This window comes from Trachemys scripta, chromosome 14 (assembly GCF_013100865.1).
Source record: "Trachemys scripta elegans isolate TJP31775 chromosome 14, CAS_Tse_1.0, whole genome shotgun sequence".
NCBI classification, from domain to species: domain Eukaryota; kingdom Metazoa; phylum Chordata; order Testudines; family Emydidae; genus Trachemys; species Trachemys scripta.
In genome coordinates, this window is record NC_048311.1 from 17,313,554 (window position 1) to 17,336,083 (window position 22,530).

General features: G+C 46.5%; 1 protein-coding gene across 3 annotated transcripts in view; it reads left to right on the plus strand.

The window, feature by feature from the left end:
• TNRC6C (trinucleotide repeat containing adaptor 6C) overlaps positions 1-22,530 on the plus strand; it is a 611,446-nt gene that overhangs the window by 102,774 nt on the left and 486,142 nt on the right. The gene's annotated exons all lie outside the window — the stretch shown is intronic.

Genomic DNA, 22,530 nt, shown 5'->3' on the forward strand with positions numbered 1-22,530 from the left:
AAGAAGTGGGCTGTAGCCCACGAAAGCTTATGCTCTAATAAATTTGTTAGTCTCTAAGGTGCCACAAGTACTTCTGTTCTTTTTATAGTTAGGAGGGAGGAACTATTTTAAATGATGGTTTGCTGCAAATGAACAGCTATGGCTGCTCTACAGTGAAGTCAGCAGACTCTTTTGTGTCCAAACGGAAAAAGTGAATTCCGTGCAGTGAACAGATCCAGGACTAACAGAGCTCTGGAGAATGGTGTCCTCTATTTATCCATGGAACAGATACAGCATGGGTAACAACAGTGTGACTTTCCTGCTCTCAAGCTGACTGAGAGAGGCCAGTCTTTGACTGTGTTGTAAGATTTTAGTTGTATGGTATTCTTGTGATACAGGGACACTGTCTTCCTTCTTGTTTATACAGTACTAAGCACCCTGATGGCACTCAGTCCTCATGCACATCATCCTTAGTTCTTCTGCTGAGGCTGCCAACTAGTGCTGTACATCGGTACTTTTTGTGAGGTCCACTAGATGCCTGATCGAAAACCTAATTAAATTAATGAAAAGACTCCTACCAACTCCAGTGGGGTTTGGATCAGGTCCTAGTGGTTTTGGCAGGGTTTCAGCCACTACTGTGCTGGCCTACCTTTGAGTGCCATGAGGTGGAAAGGCTTTCTACCTCATGCCCATTCCCAATCTCTTTGGCCAGCGAATGCCACACAATAAACATTCTGAAGAGCAGAGTAGGGAGCAGGGTATGCCTCTGCCATGGTCATTTACAGGTCTGTGTATGTCGTAGCCACACCAGCAGCCTCTCTGACTGCATGTCTAATTCACACATGTAAAACATTGAAGTCACACTTGCCAGCATCTGAATGCTAGTGTACAAACAGGGACTCTTCTTCAAGGCCATGCGTCAGCAGAGCATGTTCTTAAGGCCATCATTATTCAACAAAGCACTTAAGTGCCTAACTTCAGTGGGATTTGCATCTGCTCAAGCATTTTGATCAATATGGGCCTAAGCTACTCAGATCACTTTTTGGTGGGATAAAGTTGGGGAAATAGTAGTAACTATTTCCCCAAAATAGCATTTATTCCTCCTAAATAGGGATAGTGGCGAGGTGCATTGTATTTCTTCCTTTTTTTTCAATTTGTTTTTATATTAATATATTTGTGCTTTATAGGAATATAAAACAGGCAAAAGTTATACAGGTTTTAAGGGTAGTATTTTTAGATAGGCAAGAACACTCATAGCTGATACTGTATTGTTCTGCATATGTATATACACAAGCATTGATGTAATAGCATTACACACATGGGTTACTATGAGTCCATGAATAGCTGGTGTTGAGTTTTCATACACAAATAGACATAGGATTGCTTAGTGAAGAACTGCTGTACTCCGGTAAGTGTGCAGATGTTACTTATACAGCATATAAATGAGAGACACCTTTCTCCATAGGGGACAATGTCATTTCAGTTTGAGGTTAATGGTTTGTCTCTGGCTTTTGCATGTTTTCCCACAGCTCATTCACTAAAGCCCAGTCATCCTCTCACGAATTATGGGGCTGCCTAATCTGAGCTGTGATCTGTGTTCTATATTCTTGTTTTGCTTAGCCTTTCTCTGTTCATATTAGTGAGTGAGTGCTTGCCATATCAGCTGGTGGTTGAGTTGGCAACGTATGCCATTAAAAAGATCTACAATAATGGAAAAATATGTATTAATTGTACTCTAGAAAAATTAATTTTGTTGAGTGGACCAGGACAGTTCACTCTGGAGACTGGGGCCCTGATTCAGGAAAAGCACTTAAGCACATGATTAATTTAAAGCGTGTGAGAAATCCCAGCTTAGTCGGACTACTTGTGTGTTTAAAGTTAAGAACATACTTCAGTGATTTGCTGGATCGGGCCCCGTTGAGGTAACAGAGAATATCCACGCCCTGGGGACAGTCTGCCTCCCACTCTAATTCAACCCAGGCTGCTGTCTTTCTCAAAAACCTGGGGAGCTGCTCTATAATGAGGCAGCAGCTGCCAGTGACAGGAGGCTGCTGTGAATAAGATACTCAGCTCTCTGTGAGCTGCTCTCGCCTTTGTGCTGGGATTCGTCTCGAAGCAGCAGATAAATCTCCTCCTCAGCGAGGTGGCAATGTTCACAGAGCAGTCCTGGGGAAATGAGTAAGGTGCTGCTGTCTGCACTGTGTTTACTGCACAGATAAAATATTTACAGCTCCATCTTTGGTGTGAAATGTGACTCTTCCAGTCCTCATGAAGGTCACTGGAAAGTCAGTAAAATTTATTGACGGTTTATAGCACTTTTGTGCCAGAAAGCAAGGTTACAGTGTTCTATTCCTCTGCATGCCAGCCACAAAGAAATAGAGGCAGACGGGAGAGAGGAAAGAAGAACAGTTTGCTTTAGCTCATTGGTTTGGCCCCAAAACTCATGCATTATTTTTAATTAAATGATAAGCTCCAAATAGCAGAGCATGTGTTAGGCTCATAACAGTCTGTAGCCTCAGGTCTCATTGCTCGAGCGAATGAAATGTTTACTGTGTGGAAGTGCACATTCCTGGAGTAGGGGGTTTCACAATGTGTACGTTTGTGTAGATAAAGTCGTTTTTTACATTAGGGACATGGGAAAGTATGGAGGTTTAGCTCCGGCTCACATTTCATTTTTAATTATTATTATTTCTGTAAGTTATCCAGCCAGGCAGTAGGGTCCAATTGTGCTACGCACTGTACAAACAAAGAACACAAAAGCAGTCCCTGCCCCAGAGCGCTCCCAATCTAGGGCGTGAGGCAACTCTAGATTCCACAGATTTGAAGAGGGTTATTAACATGCTGTTCTTTTTCCATATGTCTCTTTGTCTAATCTATACTTCACTCATCACCCTGGTATCTGTCTGATGGAATTCTAAAAAAAAATAAATAAGGAGAAGACCATAATGGCTGTATGGGGTCAGACCAATGATCCATCTAGACCAGTATCCTGTCTTCCAGCAGTGGCCAGTGCCAGATGCTTCAGAGAGAATGAACAGAACAGGGAGTGATCAAGTGATCGATCCCCTGTAGTCCAGTCGCAGCTTCTGGCAGTCAGATGTTTGAGGACCTCTGGAGCAAGGAGTTGCATCCCTGAACATCTTGGCTAATAGCCATTGATGGACCTGTCCTCCGTGAACTTATCTAATTCTCTTTTGAACCCAGTTATACTTTTGGCCTTCACTAAATCCCATAGCAATAATTTCCACAGGTTGCCTGAGTGTTGTGTGAAGAAGTACTTCCTTTCACAGGCACCGACTTCTTTCTGGTTGGGTGCTCCACCTCTGCTTTGCCCCGAGGCCCACCTCCACTCTGCCTCTTCCCGGCCCCCACCTCCCACCCCTTCGAGTGCGCCCTACCCTTGCTCTGTCTCTTCCCATGCCCGCCCTCAGCATTTCCTGCCCACTGCTGAGCAGTTGCACGGCGCGACTCGCCAAGCAGTTGATCGGCGGGTGGCTGGTGGGTGCTGACCATCCACTATTTTTTTTTTCCATAGTGTTCCAGCTCTGGAGCACCCACGGAGTCAGTGCCTATGATTCCTTTTGTTTGTTTTAAATCTGCTGCCTGCTAATTTCATTGGGTGACCCTTGGTTCTTGTGTTATGTGAAGGGGTAAATAACACTTCCTTATTCACTTTCTCCACACCGTTCATGATTTTATAAACCTCTATCATATCCTCCCACCATCATCTCTTTTCTAAGATGAACAGTCCCAGTCTTTTTAATATCTCCTTGCATGGAAGTTGTTCCATACCCCAATCATTTCTGTTGCCCTTCTCTGTACCTTTTCCAATTCTAATACTTTTTTTTTTTTTTTGAGGTGGGGTGACCAGAACTGCACACAGTATTCAGTGAGTGGGCATACCCTGGATTTATATAGTGGCATTACATTATTTTCTGTCTTATTATCTATCACTTTCCTAATTGTTGCTAACATAAATCTCTGTTTTGTTGCAGGATTTAAAATAAAATTATTTCTTGCACAAATGCTGCAATGCCCCAGAAATACTGCCCTGTGTTCTGAAGGTGGTAACATTTGTGAGAGGAAGGGTGGTTCAGTGGTGTGAGTGCTGGCCTGGGGCACAGGAGACCTGGGTTTAATTCCCTGATTTTCCAGTCTCCCTGTGTGACCTTTGGCAAGTCAATTAGGATCAGATTTTCTAAGGTATTGAGCTGCCTAAAGATGAAGACAGGTGTCTAGTGGAGTTATACCAGCGTACGACAGGCCATAATTGAGTGATGGATCAGGTCTCAGAATATTTAGTTAGCAAATTTTGGAATGCAGGGGCAATATTTTGGCTCCCAAATTCTTGTTGAATGCAACAGCAAATCAAGAGTGATTAAGAAATGGAGTGAATTTCTCCCATCAGATCTGTGGTGTGGGGTAGACCTGAGATCAGTGGCAGCAAAGAGGATTTATGTGCTGCAGTGCAAAAATGTGGTTTTGCCCAGTGCTTCTATGTGCAAGATAGGGATTTCTGCAGCTTGTGCACCATATCCCTGCTGCCTCAGATAGGATCCCCAAAAGAGATTATGGATTGACCCAAAAGGGCAATTATAGCCCATCTCTGTCCCCTAGACAAGTATTCTGCTGACTCAAAATGTGATGAATTGGTGGCAAAGTCAAAGATAGAAAAGATAAGTTATTCCATCTCATACTCCCCTCAAATGGAGTAGCTGATGCTCAAAGATGCTGGGCAGATGGGTGGACATTTCTAAATCCTCATATACAGATCTCACTAAACAGCTATTCAAACTATCAAATTGGCTTTTGGACCCTCCCTATAGGCCATGTTTTCTGGGATCCCATGAAAATGTTTTGGCAGAATATGCACGATGTAATGATGGTTCCAGATGTCATGCTGAAACACAGAAAATTGGTACTGTGCATCTATCTGTCCAGATATTTATGTCACAATACATAGAAATGTGGGACTGATTTGGTCATGTACCTGTACTTGGGAATTTTCTGAAGACTCCCTTTTCAACCAGAAGAACATAAAGACACAGGTTAAAATGATCATGTTGTCATCTCTTCCAAATAGACCCAAAAGGAGCCAGTGATCTTTTAGCCACTGTCCAAAGCCACATGAGACAGAAATCACACAATTGAAAATGTTATCCCAAATACTACTGTTCCCTACCACACTTTTTTGCAAATTGATTTTAAATTTCAATGAACTAAGATGAAAAAAAAAAAAACCCATCCTACCCTGGTCTATAGGCACCAGTGATAAACCATCAGAAAGGTGTCTGTCTGGTAAGAAGAGCATGATACCATGAACCAAAGAAGCAGGCATAAATGTAGCTCCAAATACTGGAGCTGTTGTTGGTTGGATAGAGATCACATGCCAGGAGAATGAGGTCTGGTCAGTTAAAAATTGTGGCTGACAATTTAAAAAAGTAAGTTAAAACAAAGGCAAACATTATAGCATCCATGTATAAATAGAATCTTAGTGTTCTACAGTAAAGATTCAAAACAGCGTAGCAACTCTGTTATAATGTGGTGATTTGGGAGCGCTACAGAGTGTGCTGCAGTATATTTGTCTTTAAGGATTTATGAAGTGTTTTATTTTTGATCCAGTGCTTTTCATTTAACAAAGGAGGGTCAGAGTCAGATAAGTGAGAAATATTGGAAGAACCCAGGAATTAGCTGCTGCTTGTTCCTATCCATTCCTGGTCATATTTAAAGTCCGATAATAAAATAGCTTCTCTGTGATCTTATTACTAAGGAAGGTTTGAGTCTGAGCATGTCGTGAAACTCAGCCAGCTTGGTGGTAATAACACCCATATGTGCAGTAATTCAGACACTGCAGTCAAGTTCAGACTGGGCACATGCTCGCACAGCTGATACATTTGCATCATTCAGCAAATCCCCCCTTGTCCTGACCGTTCCACAAAAGTCTCATCGGTTTGAAACTGAAGGTGTCTGTCTGATCCCACTAGCAGGGAAAGGGAAACTTGAGAACATTTGACAAAGAACGCAGAGTTGAAATTAAATATTGTAATGATATAAAACAGTAAGCAGATCTGCTTGACAGCCCTGACAGCTATTTGTTATAGAAAACAGCGTTTATGATGTCAGTCCTATAAGGAAATGTATTTGAATTAAAATAATTACAGCAGATAGTACAACAAAGACTCCTTGTAGTCAATCATCCTTCACAAATACACTGTGTAAATCTTCCCAATGACTGAAAGGAAGCACTGGCAAATAAATACAAATAGAAGATTCTACAGAAAATGCAAGTGACCACATTCAGATTGAGGATTTTCTTCTCTTTTTAATTCACCAGTGAAAGAAACGGAGACATTTGTATAGTTCCCCTTTCACTGCTCATCTAATCCCAGATTTGGAATTGGAAAGACACCACCATGGAATGGGCACAGTGTGATTATTTCTTGTGGTTATCAGTATTAACCTGTATTCCTTGTCCCTTCATCTTCATCTACCTACCTTCGACGCTAAATTCATTTATTTCCTTAGGGAGCTCTGTCATAGTTCAGGGCAACCACACCTGTACTTCCCCTCAGTGGCACCCACTCTCAGACATTCAGCTCCCCAGCCGTTGCCTTTCTGGGTGGAGATCTGCGTCTCACTCCCTTCTGACCAGGATTTTTCCAGGCTGTACAGTTCTCTGCTGTCACTGAGTTCTTCCCAGCACAGACAGGTGGCCCAAGCACACCTGCTTGCTTTCTCTTCAGAGACTGGTGCCAGAGTGATTGCCAGTAGTTACAGGTACCACACAGCTCTTTTTGTGGAAGCCTATTTTATTCTTAAGATAAAAAGCATTACAGAGAAAACATGTTAAAAACAAAAGAACCTACACGCATACTAATCTTACCAGACATCACCTCAATCCTAACATGGGCTCAGGCAGGAGCAGTCCTTCAGCACCCCACCAAGGGGCTGCACTGTGGTTACAAGTTCATTAGACCTTCTGCTCAGAACAAGCACCCAGTCTTATGGGGTCTCAATAGGCCCAGTCCTTCCAACCCTCCCCTAAGAATTGTGGCCCTCCGTGGAGCAATTCTTGTCTGTTTGCTGGATCAGGAAGAAGGCCCTGAGCCAGTTTAAAACGAGGCTATTTTCCAAAAACCCTTTCTTTGTCTATTGGTCCCTGGAGAATTCAGTTTGAACTAGTACATGTGCACCACTCCAAGGGGGTGGCTTCTCTGGAGATGTCACAACTTTAGTGAATTTGCTTAATCACCCCCTGCTGTTCTCCTATTACCCCTTCCCGTGGAAATACATACAATTCCACATACACCATTGCATTTTTAATACAATGAACCCCAACGGTATTAACCTAATTCAATAAGGTTTAGCTTAATTAAATAAGTTCATTTAGGATAGTGCAGGAAATTATCAGTGTCACACGCATATTTGAGGACTTTCCACTGAAAAATTACTTTGCAGAATATCCTGTTCTTACTGTCTTATAGTGTGTAAGTGCATATTATAGGAGGTAGTAATACTGCCTATTATTAAGGTTGCCTGACATTTCCCATTCTGAGACCCTGTTTTCAGTTGCTTGTAACTTTGCCATGCTAACTGTTCAGGCTAAAATTTTACATCTGTCTCAGGCTGCATGCTTCTGAAAAAAATTCAGACAGAATGGTTTGGCTGTTTTTGAGAATGAGGATAGGGAAAAATACAGTGTTTTGCCCATGTTCAAAAATTGTCTACTTTTGTCTTCGGAATACTCTAGTGCTTGCATCCTTTGGAGCAGAGTCTTGAAATTTGGCCAGGTCACCTTTATGTCAGGGATGTGCAGTTTGCTGTCCCCGTGAAAATATGTCCAAATTTGGCCAAGTTATAAGCCTTTGGAAAAACTGCAGTTCACACATTCTCCATAGAGACTTGCTGGAGCTTAATGCTAAAATCTCTGAAGATTCCGTCCTCACTGAGCATGCTCCATCCCCTCACAGCTCATAGTGCTGGACAGATTGGGCATGCACCATCCTCACTGAGACAGCGTGTTTTCCAGTCAGGGCTACAGGTATGCAGAAGGATCTCCCTTGTCATGGCTGCTCCTGGCTGAACTGGACCAGGGCAGGACCAGGCACCAGAGCTGAGAGCAGGGAGCCTCTCTCCTAGGCACTCAGTGCTCCCCCACTCATGACAGTCAGGCACCATGGTGGAGAAAACCATCTGAATCTAATACAGAGGGGACAAAAGCCAGATTGGGGAGAGGGAAAGGACTATGGTGAGACTGGGAATGGTATGGCGGAGGGGGAAAGGGAAGGGGAGAGAGACTGGGATTGGCCAGGCAAGGACATTGGGATTAGGATGAGAAGCCTGAGGAGTAGAGGTTGGCTCTGGGTGGGCAATGAGACAAGGAGCCGGTGGGGTAGGGAAAAGACAGGACTGGGACAAGGACACGTTGGAATGGATAGGGCAGAAGGGATCAAGTTTGAGAGGAACAGGCCGAAGAGTCTCTGCCCACTAAAGAACACTCCCTCCCAGAGCCTAGAATGGAGCCAAGATTCCTGAGCCTCACCATTCCTCTGCTGCCAGCAAATATCTGTGAAACTCGCTGACAAAGTATTTATTTCATTCCCCGCTGGTGCTGGTCTACAGAGAGGCTGACAACCTGCTGTTGCTATTGGTTATTCCGTTAGTTCAAATGGCAGAAGTCCGTGTGGTGGGGCTAAGGTTTCTAACCCTGCTGATGACCTATGTGGGTGTCAGTGTGATGGCATGTGATGGAATTTCTGCTCTTTGTTTGCTTTTATTTAAAAACCTAGGAAATTACATTAAAAAATGTGCATTAGAAGGACATTGGTAAGGTTACAAAGTCAAGCCCTCAAAAGCTAGGAAAGATTGGAATAAAAGTTGCCTGCACAATCTTAATTCAACCCCCTTGTGCTTGCATATGCACTACAATAGTCTTTAGTAATATGATCAAATACTATTTTTCCACAGCACCCAAGTTTCTGTCTGTGCACAAGATGGAGCTCTTCTGTAGATGAATTACAGTTATGTACTGCAGTGTTCTCAAAATTGGGCTGCCGCTCGTTCAGGGAAAGCCCCTGGCGGTCCGGTCCGGTTTGTTTACCTGCCGCGTCTGCAGGTTCAGCCGATCGCGGCTCCCACTGGCCGCAGTTTGCTGCTCCAGGCCAGTGGGGGCTGCGGGAAGGGCAGCCAGCACATCCCTCAGCCCACGCCGCTTCCCGCAGCCTCCATTGGCCTGGGACGGCGAACCGCGGCCAGTGGAAGCTGCGATCGGCCGGACCTGCAGACGCGGCAGGTAAACAAAGTGGCCTGGACTGCCAAGGGCTTTCCCTGAACAAGCGGCGGCTCGACTTTGAGAAGCACTGGTGTACTGAACAAGACTGTTGTCTGGGCCCCTGCCTGATTTGTTGCAGAAGTTGGCAAGTATGTAGTGAATGAGGCAGAGGACTACTTGAGGAGAAAGGATGGCCTCATGGTTAAGACACATAGGTGCCGAGGAGAATTGGATTCTATCCCTGTCTCTGCCACAGAATTCCTGGGTGATGCTAGTCAAGTCACTTACACAAAACTTTTCACAGGTGGTCACTAATTGTGTGTTCCTCCTTTTGGGGGTGCCTGACTTGAGACTCTGGGGTCTGATTTGCAAAAGCATTGAGCACTCACAGCTGAAAATGAAATCAATAGGAACTGTGCTTTGAACTAATAAAGTATGATATAGTGCTAAATACTCTGAAAAAATCAGGTCCTAGGCATCTCAGTTTGGGCACCCATAATTAGTGAATACTTTTGACCTTAAACTTTCTGAGCCTTAGCTCCCCATCTGTAAAATGGGAATAATAGCAGCACCTCACCTCACAGGAGTTTTGTGGCGATTAATTTTGTGAAGTACTTGTACACATAGAAAAGCCTGTGAGGAAATTAATAATTCTGCCTCCAAAACAGTTTAAATAGTGTGCAGTAAATAAAGTCTAGGGCTGCACATGAAACAAGTAGGAGAAAACAAAATATTGAATAGCTGCTCTTGAAGTGCAGTTCTTACAGATCCATCCGGTGCAGTGAATAAGGCAATGGTCCTGTGGAGAAAAAATTAGTATGTGATCATGTAAATAAAGACTGTATCATAATGTGTGGGCACGAGGAGGCTGAATGAAGGTTGCACAGGGTGCCACTTCCAAAAGAACTCTCCAAACAAAAAACTATAGTCAAGTTGCAATTCAAGTAGAAAGTGTGTATCAATCATTTAACAGTACAGGAATGTTGTAGGATGGAAACAGGCACGGAAAAGGGAAGTGACCTGCCATCCTACAATTTGTCTTGTCTATTTGGACTGTAAGATCTTTGGAGCAGTGACTTTCTCTTATTTGTACAGCACCCAGCACTGTGGGGGTCCAATCCTGGTTAGGCCTCTTGGTGCAGCTGCAATATAAATAATAATAAGTGGCCATTTCAGATATTGGTTTAACCATGTTTATGCTACAGTTAATTGAAATCTGCCTATCGGTAGGACACAGCAACATGAGAGTCTTTCTCTTGTTTCTTTTTCTGTTTGTTTAAATCCACTCTTCCCAGTGATGTTATCATCACAAATATGTGCTCTTGGCCGCTGCACTGATGTTTTCATAGGTGGTATATGGAGGAGTGTAGAGTCGCAAGAAGAATATCAGCAGTGTCCCATGTGAAAAGAGCAGAGATAACGGCCCACTGTTTTCCTTTTACATTCCATGCTGTTTCCCTTCTTCCAGAGAAATTCTGTCTTCATGTCCCCAGCCCCCAGCATCCCCTTTAACAGCTCAGACCCACCAGAAGGATTTAACCGGGGGGGGAGGTATGGGGGGGAGCAGTAGTACCGTTTTATCCCAGCTTCACTAAAGTAGAATGAAATAGCTTCAAATATTATTCTAGTTAGTGAGTATGTGGTGCTTCGCTTCTGAATCCCATCATAGACCCAGTGGGAAAGCCTCATATCCAGGCTTTTATGTTACAGTAGCAGCTAACATGTCAAGATCAAAATAAACCCCATTCTGTTCTCCATGGTTACGATTCCTGACCTGATACTCCGCACTAGATAGCAAAACCACAGTCGCCCAGATTAGCTGTCTCCATGTGTTAGACCCCTAAGGCGCTGAGCCACCCTTCCAGGGAGCTTTATTGCAGTTTTTATTCAATGAGGTTTGGATAAGCTCAAATCAGCAACTCCCAGACGCCCCAGTCTCCTGCAGCTCGGTGTCAGCATATCCCAATATTGTCCCGTGGCGGACTGGAACCTGAGAAATGTGTGACGTTAATCTGCGTTCAGTAGCAGCATGTGTTAAGTTGGGTCAAACGGTGAGGCATTGCCTGTATCTTGTAAAAGGGCATTTTGCATCTGGTGAGTTGAATTCATGGGCATGTGTCCCCCTTAGAAGGATGCAAAGAGTAATCTGCTCTCCTCTGGACTGCCACAGGCCAGGGAGAGCCTGCAGGAACTAGCAGAGAGTTCAGTGAAGGAATCTGAAAACACTTTCAGACACAGAGGCATTGGGCCCAGTGCTCAAATACAGATTGCCTCAGTCAGAGCACCCAGTTCTGAAGTTGGGTGCTCAGATTGGCAGTAGGGCTCCTGAATACCCATTTTAGGTGTCTTCGTGCCAGTCCGAGCTCACAAATGTGGGATCTGGGTGTCCTGTTAAAGTTTCCCTGGCTCACAGTGTGCGGTTCCTATGGAATGCAGTGCAGAGACATTTCCCTCACCCCCAAAGGATGGGTTGAAGGTTTCTGCAGTGCTGGGAAACCATAAGGTTTCCTCTCTTCTCTCTGCTGTAACAGCTTCCCACCCCCTCAGTCTAATCATTCTTACAGATGAGGTTGACTGGATAGGTCTCCTTTAAAGTCCCCAGATTTTCCAGAGAGATCGTTGGGGGGCCATGTCTCTGTCACTCTTCCCTTCCTGTGACAACCCCAGTGAAAAGGCTGCTCTGGTGTTGCTTGGAGAACCTTTCACGTGAATGGTGGTTTGGAACGTGAGGCACCCAGTGAGCAGCAGTCAGCCCTTGGCAGAGGAGTGAAGCACCTTGCCAATGTGATGCTGTTTTGCACTGATGCAGCCAGTTGAAAGGTCCATCCAAATGGATTTCAGCTAGAATATTTTAACTTTTTTGTTTCTAAAAATGTCCCCTGCAGTAATTATGAACCTGTGTCTGCCCAGATAGGCTTATTACTGGACCCAGGTAGCCTGGCATCACCACAGCCATGAATTTAACCTTTTCCCAGCAATGAATATTCTTTTCCCAGCACTGAACGTAAAAGCCGCAGAGCAGATGCAGGTCAACCTAGAGAAGGACCAAAGTTGCAAAGTCCAAGTATGAACTTTCTAAGGCCTTGTCTACACTACGAGAGTAGTTCGATTTTACTTAAATCGAATATTTGGAATCGATATTGCAAAGTCGAACGTGTGTGTCCACACTAAGGACAGTAATTCGACTTTGTGAGTCCACACTAACGGGGAAAGCGTCGACATTGGAAGCGGTGCACTGAGGGCAGCTATCCCACAGTTCCCGGAGTCCCCGCCGCCCATTGGAATTCTGGGTGGAGCCGCAAATGCCTTCTGGGTAAAAAAAAAAGGGGCCAGGGTGCTTTTGGGTAACTGTCGTCATCCGTCCATCACTCCCGCCCTCCCTCCCTCCCTGAAAGCGCCGGCGGGAAATCATTTCGCGCACTTTTCAAGTCATTGACAGCGCGGACGCCACAGCACTGTGAGCATGGAGCCCGCTGCAACCATCGCTGCAGTTGTGGCCGCTCTCAACGCCTCGCAGCTTATCATACAGGTTGCCCTGAGGCAGATGCAGAAAAGTCAGGCGAGGAGGCTACGTCAACGCGGTGATGGCCTGAAGTCTGAGAGTAGCACAGACCTCTCAGAAAGCAGGGGACCCAGCGCCGAGGACATCACGGTGGCAATGGGTCATGTTGATGCTGTGAAACGGCGATTCTGGGCACGGGAAACAAGCACTGAGTGGTGGGACCGCATAGTGCTGCAGGTCTGGGATGAATCACAGTGGCTGCGAAACTTCCGCATGCGGAAGGGAACTTTCCTTGAACTTTGTGAGTTGCTGTCCCCTGCCCTGAAGCGCAATGACACCCGGATGCGACCAGCCCTGACTGTCCAGAAGCGAGTGGCCATAGCCCTCTGGAAGCTTGCAACGCCTGACAGCTACCGGTCAGTCGCGAGCCAGTTTGGGGTGGGCAAATCTACCGTGGGGGTTGTTGTGATGCAAGTAGCCAAGGCAATCGTTGATGTACTGCTGCCAAAGGTAGTGACCCTGGGAAACTTGGAGGCGATCATAGATGGCTTCGCAGCGATGGGATTCCCAAACTGCGGTGGGGCCATAGATGGAACTCACATCCCTATCCTGGCACCGGACCACCAGGCCAGCCAGTACATTAACAGAAAGGGCTACTTTTCCATGGTGCTGCAAGCACTGGTGGACCACAGGGGACGTTTTACCAACATCAATGTCGGATGGCCGGGCAAGGTTCATGACGCTCGTGTTTTCAGGAACTCTGGTCTGTTTAGACGGCTGCAGCAAGGTATTTACTTCCCGGACCACAAAATAACTGTTGGGGATGTGGAGATGCCTATAGTCATCCTCGGGGACCCAGCCTACCCGCTAATGCCCTGGCTCATGAAGCCCTATACAGGTGCCCTGGACACTGAAAAAGAACTCTTCAACTACCGGCTGAGCAAGTGCAGAATGGTGGTGGAGTGTGCTTTTGGACGTCTCAAGGGGAGATGGAGAAGCTTGCTGACTCGCTGTGATCTCAGCGAAACCAATATCCCCATTGTTATAGCAGCTTGCTGTGTGCTCCACAATCTCTGTGAGAGCAAGGGGGAGACCTTTATGGCGGGGTGGGAGGTTGAGGAAATTAGCCTGGCTGCTGATTACTCACAGCCAGACAGCCGGGCGATTAGAAGAGACCAGCGGGAAGCGCTGTGCATCCGGGAGGCTTTGAAAGCAAAGTTCCTGAGTGAGCAGGGTAACCTGTGACTTTCTAATTTTGTGTACAGAGAAGCCTTCACCCCACTTCCAACACACGTTTCAAAATAAAAATAGTTCTACTTTGTTAAAGCACACCGTTTTCTTTAATACTGTTTTCGCGGGAATTTTTTAAAACTGGGACGCAGACTGTGGTGCGGAGCGGGTGTAGTGTAGTCGCGCGAATGCAGCTTCTAAACTCAAGGACTGACAGGCTCCGCTGCGGTGGGATGGTTCTTTCAACGGAGCCTGTCACCCCTCCTGATACGGACTGTGTGTATGGGGGGTCTATGTGAGTTTGTGGCAGGGGTGGGACGGTTACAGATCCCCTGCTGTGTGGCTCTGTGATCCTGCCTAAGGACCGCCGCTTAAGATCTCTAACTGCCCTCCCCTGACACAAAGTCACAGAGCAACCCACCCCCCACCACATAACATGAAAAGAACCTCCCAGACTAACCAGGGTAAGTAGTCACTGCATCACTGCACTATGTATGTGCCCTGCTGCTGTGCCTGCCCCCGACTATGTACCCTGCCAAAGGTGACTGTCCTGTCCAATTACCAACCCCCTTTCCCCCCCCTCCTCCAAAAGAACATGATGGAAACAGTAGTTAACAGAAACATATTTTTTATTATCAACTACACATGGGACTGGGAAGTGAAACTTGGACGGGGGCTTGTGTCAGGCGGGAAGGAAAGAACTTGTCAAACTTTGGGGAATGAGAGCCTTCTGCTGCTCGAGCTCTCTGCAGGGGTGGAGTGAGAGTTAGCAGGGACTCTGCCGCCTCTCCTTCTGTGCACTTTGGGTGAAGGGAGTATGGGACTTGGTGGCGGGGGAGGGCGGTTAGAGATGGACTGCAGCGGGGCTCTGTCCTCCTGCCTCCGTTCCTGCAGAACATCCACAAGGCGCCGGAGCGTGTCCGTTTGCTCCCTCAGTAGTCCAAGCAGGGTTTGAGTCGCCTGCTGGTCTTCCTGACGCCACCTCTCCTCCCGATCCATGTTGGCTTGGTGCATTTGGGACAAGTTCTCCCGCCACTGGGTCTGCTGTGCTGCCTGGGCTCGGGAGCAGGCTATAAGCTCTGAGAACATGTCCTCCCGTGTCCTCTTCTTCTTATGCCTAATCCTCCCTAGCCTCTGGGAGTGTGATGACAGGCTAGGTTGTGAGACAGTCGCAGATGGGGCTGTGGGAATGGGAAAAAGGGAGTGAATTCCTCAGAAAGATAAATGTAGTTGTGAACAAAGAACATAGTCTTTCTCTGTGAACAGGACCATGCACAGCACCTATCACATGCGCACTCAGCACAAGGTCGAATTCTCGGCCTTCGCATTCAGTGTCTGGGGTTTTGCAGAGCACTTTTGAGAACCCTGTCAGGACAACGGAATTGCTCTTGCACGCAGACATGGTAAGCCGTAGATTCGTGGCAGCTTAAAACTTTAATATTAGCAATGGCCTCATTTCACATTGAAATCAATGTCGGTCCCTGCTGCCAGCAATCCGGCAAGCAGGAAGTCTGCTCCTGTCCCACACCCTCGCGGCTGTCCCCGGGAACGATCCCTTTCGGCTGACCCTCTCCCGCCTCCACCGCGTGGCTGCAAACCAGCGGTTACAGTTCTGTAAAGGAACGGTAAAGCAGTCCCAACACTAACATTCCCCTACCTCATTCAAAGCAGGTCATCATGAGCGACATCACCCTCATGAGGATCTCTGAGAGCGACAGACAGAGAATGCTCCGGGAAAGCCTTCAAAGACCAGGGCCGTATGCCGCCATGCTGTGCCAAGCAATGATTCCGGAGTACTTGCTAGTCTCGTGGCGCGGCAACGTGTCCTACTACGGAGGACCCAATAAGGCCGCTCTCCCCAAGAACCTAATGCAGCGGATTTCAAATTACCTGCAGGAGAGCTTCCTTGAGATGTCCCAGGAGGATTTCTGCTCCATCCCCGGACATATAGACCGCATCTTACTGTAGCTGCAGTAGCAGGGACTAAACAGTAGAGCGGCTTGGGCAGGACAATCATGCAAAACCGGACATTGCTAGATTTTTTTCAAATAGTTGCACTGCCCATGACTGAACCGTTAAGTTAATCAAACTAATCATGAGAAACCCATTTTTTAAATTGTTAATAATCATGTTCTGTTACAAATAAATGTTTAGATGTTTACAACACTTACTGGATGATCCTTCACCAGATTCTGTGTCCGGGGTAACGGCTGGGGAGGGTTGGTAGGGGATCTCTGTAAGGGTGATGAAGAGATCCTGGCTGTCGGGGAAATCAGCGTTGTGAGCGCTGTCGACTGCCTCGTCCTCCTCATCTCCTTCCTCATCTTCCCCGTCCGCTAACATGTCCGAGGATCCGGCCGTGGACACTATCCCATCCTCAGAGTCCACAGTCAGTGGTGGGGTAGTGGTGGCGGCCGCACCGAGGATGGAATGCAGTGCCTCGTAGAAACGGGATGTCTGGGGATGGGATCCGGAGCGTCCGTTTGCCTCTTTGGTCTTCTGGTAGCCTTGCCTCAGCTCCTTGATTTTCACGCGGCACTGCGTTACATCCCGGCTGTATCCTCTCTCTGCCATGTCTTTAGAGATCTTCTCATAGATCTTTGCATTCCGTCTTTTGGATCGCAGCTCGGAAAGCACGGACTCATCGCCCCACACAGCGATGAGATCCAAGACTTCCCGATCAGTCCATGCTGGGGCCCTCTTTCTATTCTGAGATTGCACTGCCATCAGTGCTGGAGAGCTCTGCATCGTTGCCAGTGCTGCTGAGCTCGCCACGATGTCCAGACAGGAAATGAGATTCAAACTGGCCAGACAGGAAAAGGAATTCAAATTCAAATTTTCCCGGGGCTTTTCCTGTGTGGCAGTTCAGAACATCCGAGCTCTTACTGCTGTCCAGAGCGTCAACAGAGTGGTGCACTGTGGGATAGCTCCTGGAGCTATTAGCGTCGATTTCCATCCACACCTAGCCTAATTCGACATGGCCATGTCGAATTTAGCGCTACTCCCCTCGTCGGGGAGGAGTACAGAAGTCGAATTAAAGAGACCTCTATGTCGAACTAAATACCTTCGCGGTGTGGACGGGTGCAGGGTTAATTCGATGTAACGGCGCTAACTTCGACATAAACGCCTAGTGTAGACCAGGCCTTATAGTTCAGGGATGTTTGACTCAGGGGGTTTGGTTGGGCCCAATAGAGAGGGAATGGCCAGCTGTGAAATGTGAATCTGGATCATGCAAAAGTACCAAATTGCAGGACGTTCCCACAGTCCACATCACAGGTAGCAACACTGGAGTGGAAGAGGACTCTGTACAGTGGCTACTTCCACCCCTGTTCCCTTCCCTGAGCAGTACAGGCAGATGGGAGGAGGTGGAATGGAATTGGCAATGGGCAGTCAAGGCGCTGCACCCTTTTCTCTCAAAATAAACCCCAACAAACAACGCTGCACTGTACATGCTGGGCAAAGCATAGGCCCGGAACAACTTACCACCTCCTCGGAGCAGGGAGATAATGACCTGCTGAGTCAGCGTCTCTCTCCCAGGCTACTCTGGGGGTAGTGTAACAACGTACTGCCCTTTGCTTAGGGCAGAATGTTAGCTTATGGTCTCATCCAAAGTTTGGGGATGCCTGGGTCTGGGGTTTAGGTTTGGGTCCATTTTTAGTGATCATGGTGTCATGCTGGCTGGAGCAGCTCACAAGTGTGAGTGCCCACCTCAGAGCAGATTGACCCAGGAACAGGGCACAAACCCAATTGGTTGTGTGTTCTATAATTAGAGTTCACTAACCAGGTAACAAGTGTGAACTCTTAAAGCAGCATATCAGCCTTAACATGGAGTCACAGACAGTTGCCTTAGGCACTCCGGGCTATCTTACCACCCCAGGCAAGCATGCCTCTGTGATAGATGGTCCCTTACACCAAAAATCACAATATTATTCAGGTTAGTCCCAGTTCCAAAGGACCGATCACTTACCCCAGGTCAATTGCACCTTAGATCTCTCACCAAAAACAACTCTTGTAGCCAATCCTATAATTAACTAACTAAAGATTTATTAACTAGGCAAAAGAAAGGAGGGTTGTTTACAGGGTTAAAACAGATAGCATACACACACAAATGACTGACAGTCTTAAATGCCAAAGGATAATAGAAACTTCTATGATAAGCAAACTTTATGCATCTGTTAGGGCTAACCCAAGCTAAATAGTTGGGGACTCCTTGCTTATGCTTAGAAATCTTCGCCCCTCAGAGTCCAAGTTATGGAGTAATAAGTTTTCCTTCACAGGCATTTTGATTGCCCTTCCCCAGTGTTCATGGGACAAGGGGTTGGGCACTACCCTCTTCAGAGTTATGGGGCGAGCAATCAGTGAAGTCTTTGTTCCACAAAGGCCTGTTTGGATTCAGTAGTCCTTCCTGATGGGCAGGAGATAGCACCTTCTGTAGGAATCCAGTGTTTTGCATTAGATGAAGGTTTTTTGGTGAGTTACATAGTTTCAGAACAAACATTTTACAGTTATAGAACCAAGCCTTAAGTACTACCTTATAGCATGTGATATAGAGGTTATAAGTGAGATTATGGAATGCTTGTAAATTGCTGCATGCATTAATGTCTAAACACTGTACACACAGATATAAATCCAATACCTATCTTAACAATACTATACACAGGTGAGACAGACTGGTTTCCAGCTATGCATATGTCAATGTTTGTTGAGGCCTAAGGGCCTTGGCATGAGCTGGCATCTGGTCTGCCAGCATCACATACAGAACCTGAAATCTCTCAAAAGCCAATTTCCTTATGAGAATAGATTTTTGAAAACAAAAAAGCACTATTAAAACTGACTGATTATTTTCAGAACATTAAAGATGCTGGTCCAGAAAAGGGGAGTGAATTGTGGGGTAGGGACAGAGGTTCTTATTTTTACCAAAACAGGTTGTCCATTTTCATCCCACCTTGGAAGTGTGTGTGTGCGCGCGCACACGTTTGCGTACATGTGCACATCTATAATAAGTGGTTTAGTTTTCCTCCCCTGGAAATCGTAATAGTGGGAAATCTACATATCATCTGTGCCATGCAATAACTGAGCAGACAAGATGGCATTGGAAGGCTTCTGCAGCTCAGCCTGGCTCTAAATTTCTTGGTGAATTTCAGTCAAACCCTTGATGATATTTGAATGCTGGATGGTGGGTTGTTTTTTTGGGGCGGGGGAGGGATTTGGGCGTGTAGTTTAATTATAGTATGGCTATGCACTGACTCTCCATTAATAATACAGTGAATTTCAGCAGCAGATTAAATTTCTATAAAGTAGTAAATTGCGGGGGAAAGTGGAGGAAAGTCATGGTTGAGGAAAATAAGTACATTATGAGTCCTTTATTAGATAGAAGCCCATGGCATCAGGCAGACGGGTTCTTACAAACACACACATATGAGAAAAACAGGGACTGCATCAATCAGCTTATCAAAATCACTTAAAAGAAATGGGCTTCTGCCGAATGTGTGGAGTGTGGTAAAACATCAGCGTAACACTGGACATATATTAACTGGCACAGAAAGTTTATGACGTGTCCATTACCGTGTTTGCTACTCCTGCTGTCTGCAGAGAGGTCCAAAATGCTACACACTGTGTTCATTTAAAAAAAAATGTTTATTTTTATTAGTCTTGTTATAAGCAGGCACATGTTAAAGTAACATCAGAGACAGAACAGCCACATAAGAGATGCTGAGTCTGCCCTGAAAATCAAATGTACTTCATAAGGGGTATGTAAATAGTCTGCTAATCTAGAGGAATCTGAGAACGCAAAAGAAATGAAAAGTGAGTAAAAAACACCGTGCAAGCAGTTCTTATCTCTAGTTAGTACTGCGCCGACAGTGCTCACCTTCTGTCCTCATCGTGTCTTAGTGGTATGTCCTCTAGAGTGTTTGTGGAGGTATGTTGTGTGTTTAGTTATATGTTAGCATGTGTTCCTCAACATGTATTAACCAACACAGTTGTGATTTTTAGTATCAATGGGACGCAAATGTTAATTGCTATTCGTGTAGTGGAATTTATAATTAGGATAGTTAACACATGGTAAACCATGACTGAAAATGAAAATATGAGGGGTGGGGGTGCATATGTCCATGCATGTGCCGCAGAAAGAGCACTCAACGTAAAACGAGAAAATGAAGCAATATGGGGACAACGCCCCTTTTGCTACAGCACAGATCTGAGCAGGGCACAGGAGTCAGTGGAAGAAGCAGGGAAGTTCCTGAAATGCTGCAGTGCAGAACAGAGAGAGAGAAATGGGGGATCTCCTATAATTCTGAAGCAAGGGTTGAAGCTGGGGAGTAGAGCACAGCGGGAGATAAGACAAGAACCCTTCTGCTGTTCTATTCCCTTTTGTTTTGTTTTGTAGCTTTATACACTGTAATAGTATGTTAGAATGGGGGAGCAGAGTCCAGCAGGACTGGGGGAGTGGTGATCAGGTAGGTGAAATGTAATGAGTCTTGAGGAGGATAGATGGGTTGCTGGTGCACGGGACATCTCTGTACATTTCAGATCACTGGAGGCAGACACTTGGTCATCTGCCCAGGAAGAAATTTCCTAGAACTTTTAGCTCATACTTTTTATTTGTTTTCAGCATCTTCTAGTCTCTTGACTCATAAAACTCTTATCCACTAGATCCTTGCTACAAGCACTCAGATTCCACAAGCTGATTCTCTCCCTCCCACATAATGCCTCTTCTTCATTGTTTTTCAGTTCAGGCGCATTCCTGATCCAGGCACACAAACCTCATATGCTTGAGGAGCTGAGACTGGCTGGATTGGTAGTAAAGCTGCCTTGTTATTTTAGCTGTACCTCCACATCCCAGTTTTAAAAACCTGGGGACACCAGTGCTTTGGATATGAAATCCAATAATACCAAACCTTAAACCCTATCTTTGCAGTTCTACCCTTTTTGATTAGGGTGACCATTTTTCCCTATGCTGAATATGGGACACCTGGTAAAATTACTCATATTCACACAAGTTCAATGGCAATCAATCAGAACTATGCAGTACAAACGTTCAAATTAACATCAAGTTGACTGAGCCCCTGTCAAAAAGAAATACTGCATAGTTGGATTCTTTTTATTTACTGTCTTATCTTCAAGACTTTAGGGTTCATGTGGGGAGAGGTGACACACACACCCCACATGCCCCCCCACATATTGGGAGTGGTTACGCACAAACACTCCCATACCCCTCTCTCATACAGGGGAGTGACCCACCCTGCCCAGCACTCTCCACCCTCCATGCCTGGCTTGGCCACCAGGACGGACCAGCCTCTCCTGGTACCTGGCGCTGCATCTTCCCAGGGCAACACGTGGGGGGGGGCCACAAAGGGTCACATCTCCCCCTCCCAGGATTCTGTCAGGGTTCAGACCAGAATGTGGCCAGCAGCAGCCTTTTGGCACTGTGTAGAAGGGAAGGGATAGGAGCTGCTTCCAGTTGTAGGGGAGGGCAGGGGGAAGGGATGACCTGGCCGTATCTTTGCAGAGCTCATCTCTTCTCTCCCCCCTCACCTGTGGCTGGAAGCAGCTTGTCTCTTCCTGCCTGTACAGTGTCAAAGGGCAGCTAACACCTGGCTGGCCACTGACATAACCCAGCTGCCTCCTGTCCCCCGGCTACAGCATGGGTAGGAAGGGGTTAAGCCCTAAGGATTCATTGTGTAGCAGGGCCCAGGGAACCTGACTGCAGGGGCTTCAGTGAACTTGGCTAGAGAGGTGGCTCAGCAGGGGAAAGTGCCTAGGGGATGGAGCAGCCCTGCGCTTCCTGGGGGCAGGACCCAGGGTGGGGAGGGAGGGGTGAAGAGGGTGCTAAGCTCCTGCCCGGGGGGGCTGCTTTGGAGCATGCAGGTTCAGGGCATGAACAGACTGGAAATCGCTTCCCCCCGCCACTTCAGAGCTTAGCTGAGGGGCGGAGAGGCTTCTCCGTGCTAGTGCTGTGCGGGGCTTTGGCACATGCAGGTCCTGGCTCCTCCTGGCCAGCACCCTGGGCCAGAGGATCTTGGGCTTTCATGGGGCATCGGCCCCCCACCCCCATCATCGGCCACTGGACTCCCCACTCACTGCTGGTGGGTGGGTGGCGAGCAGGGGTCCAGCCAGCAGCAGGACCCACCAGTACTGATGGGGTGGGGAGGGTGACAGAAAATAAGAGACAATTTGCCCGTTTTTAAGAAAAAGTCTGGACACCTGCAGGAGGGTTTAAATACGGGACTGTCCCTTTAAAACAGGACGTCTGGTCACCCTACCTTTGATGTAGCACTAGAACAGAACACAGCTTGCCCTTCTGCAGCTAAAGTGGTTTTGCTGTGCTGATCCAGAGCTGCTATGACTTTTTAAACTCACACACGGGGAACAAATATGCTAGGTCCTGAAAACCACTTTTTGGTCCTTATAACCACACTTGGAACCAAACAAGAGATGAGGACTCTTTCAACCCAAACTGTAAGAGACCCCGGGGGACACAGGGTTATGGACACTTATAACTAATGCAAAATAAACAAGACAAAATTATATGTAATTACTCCTAAAG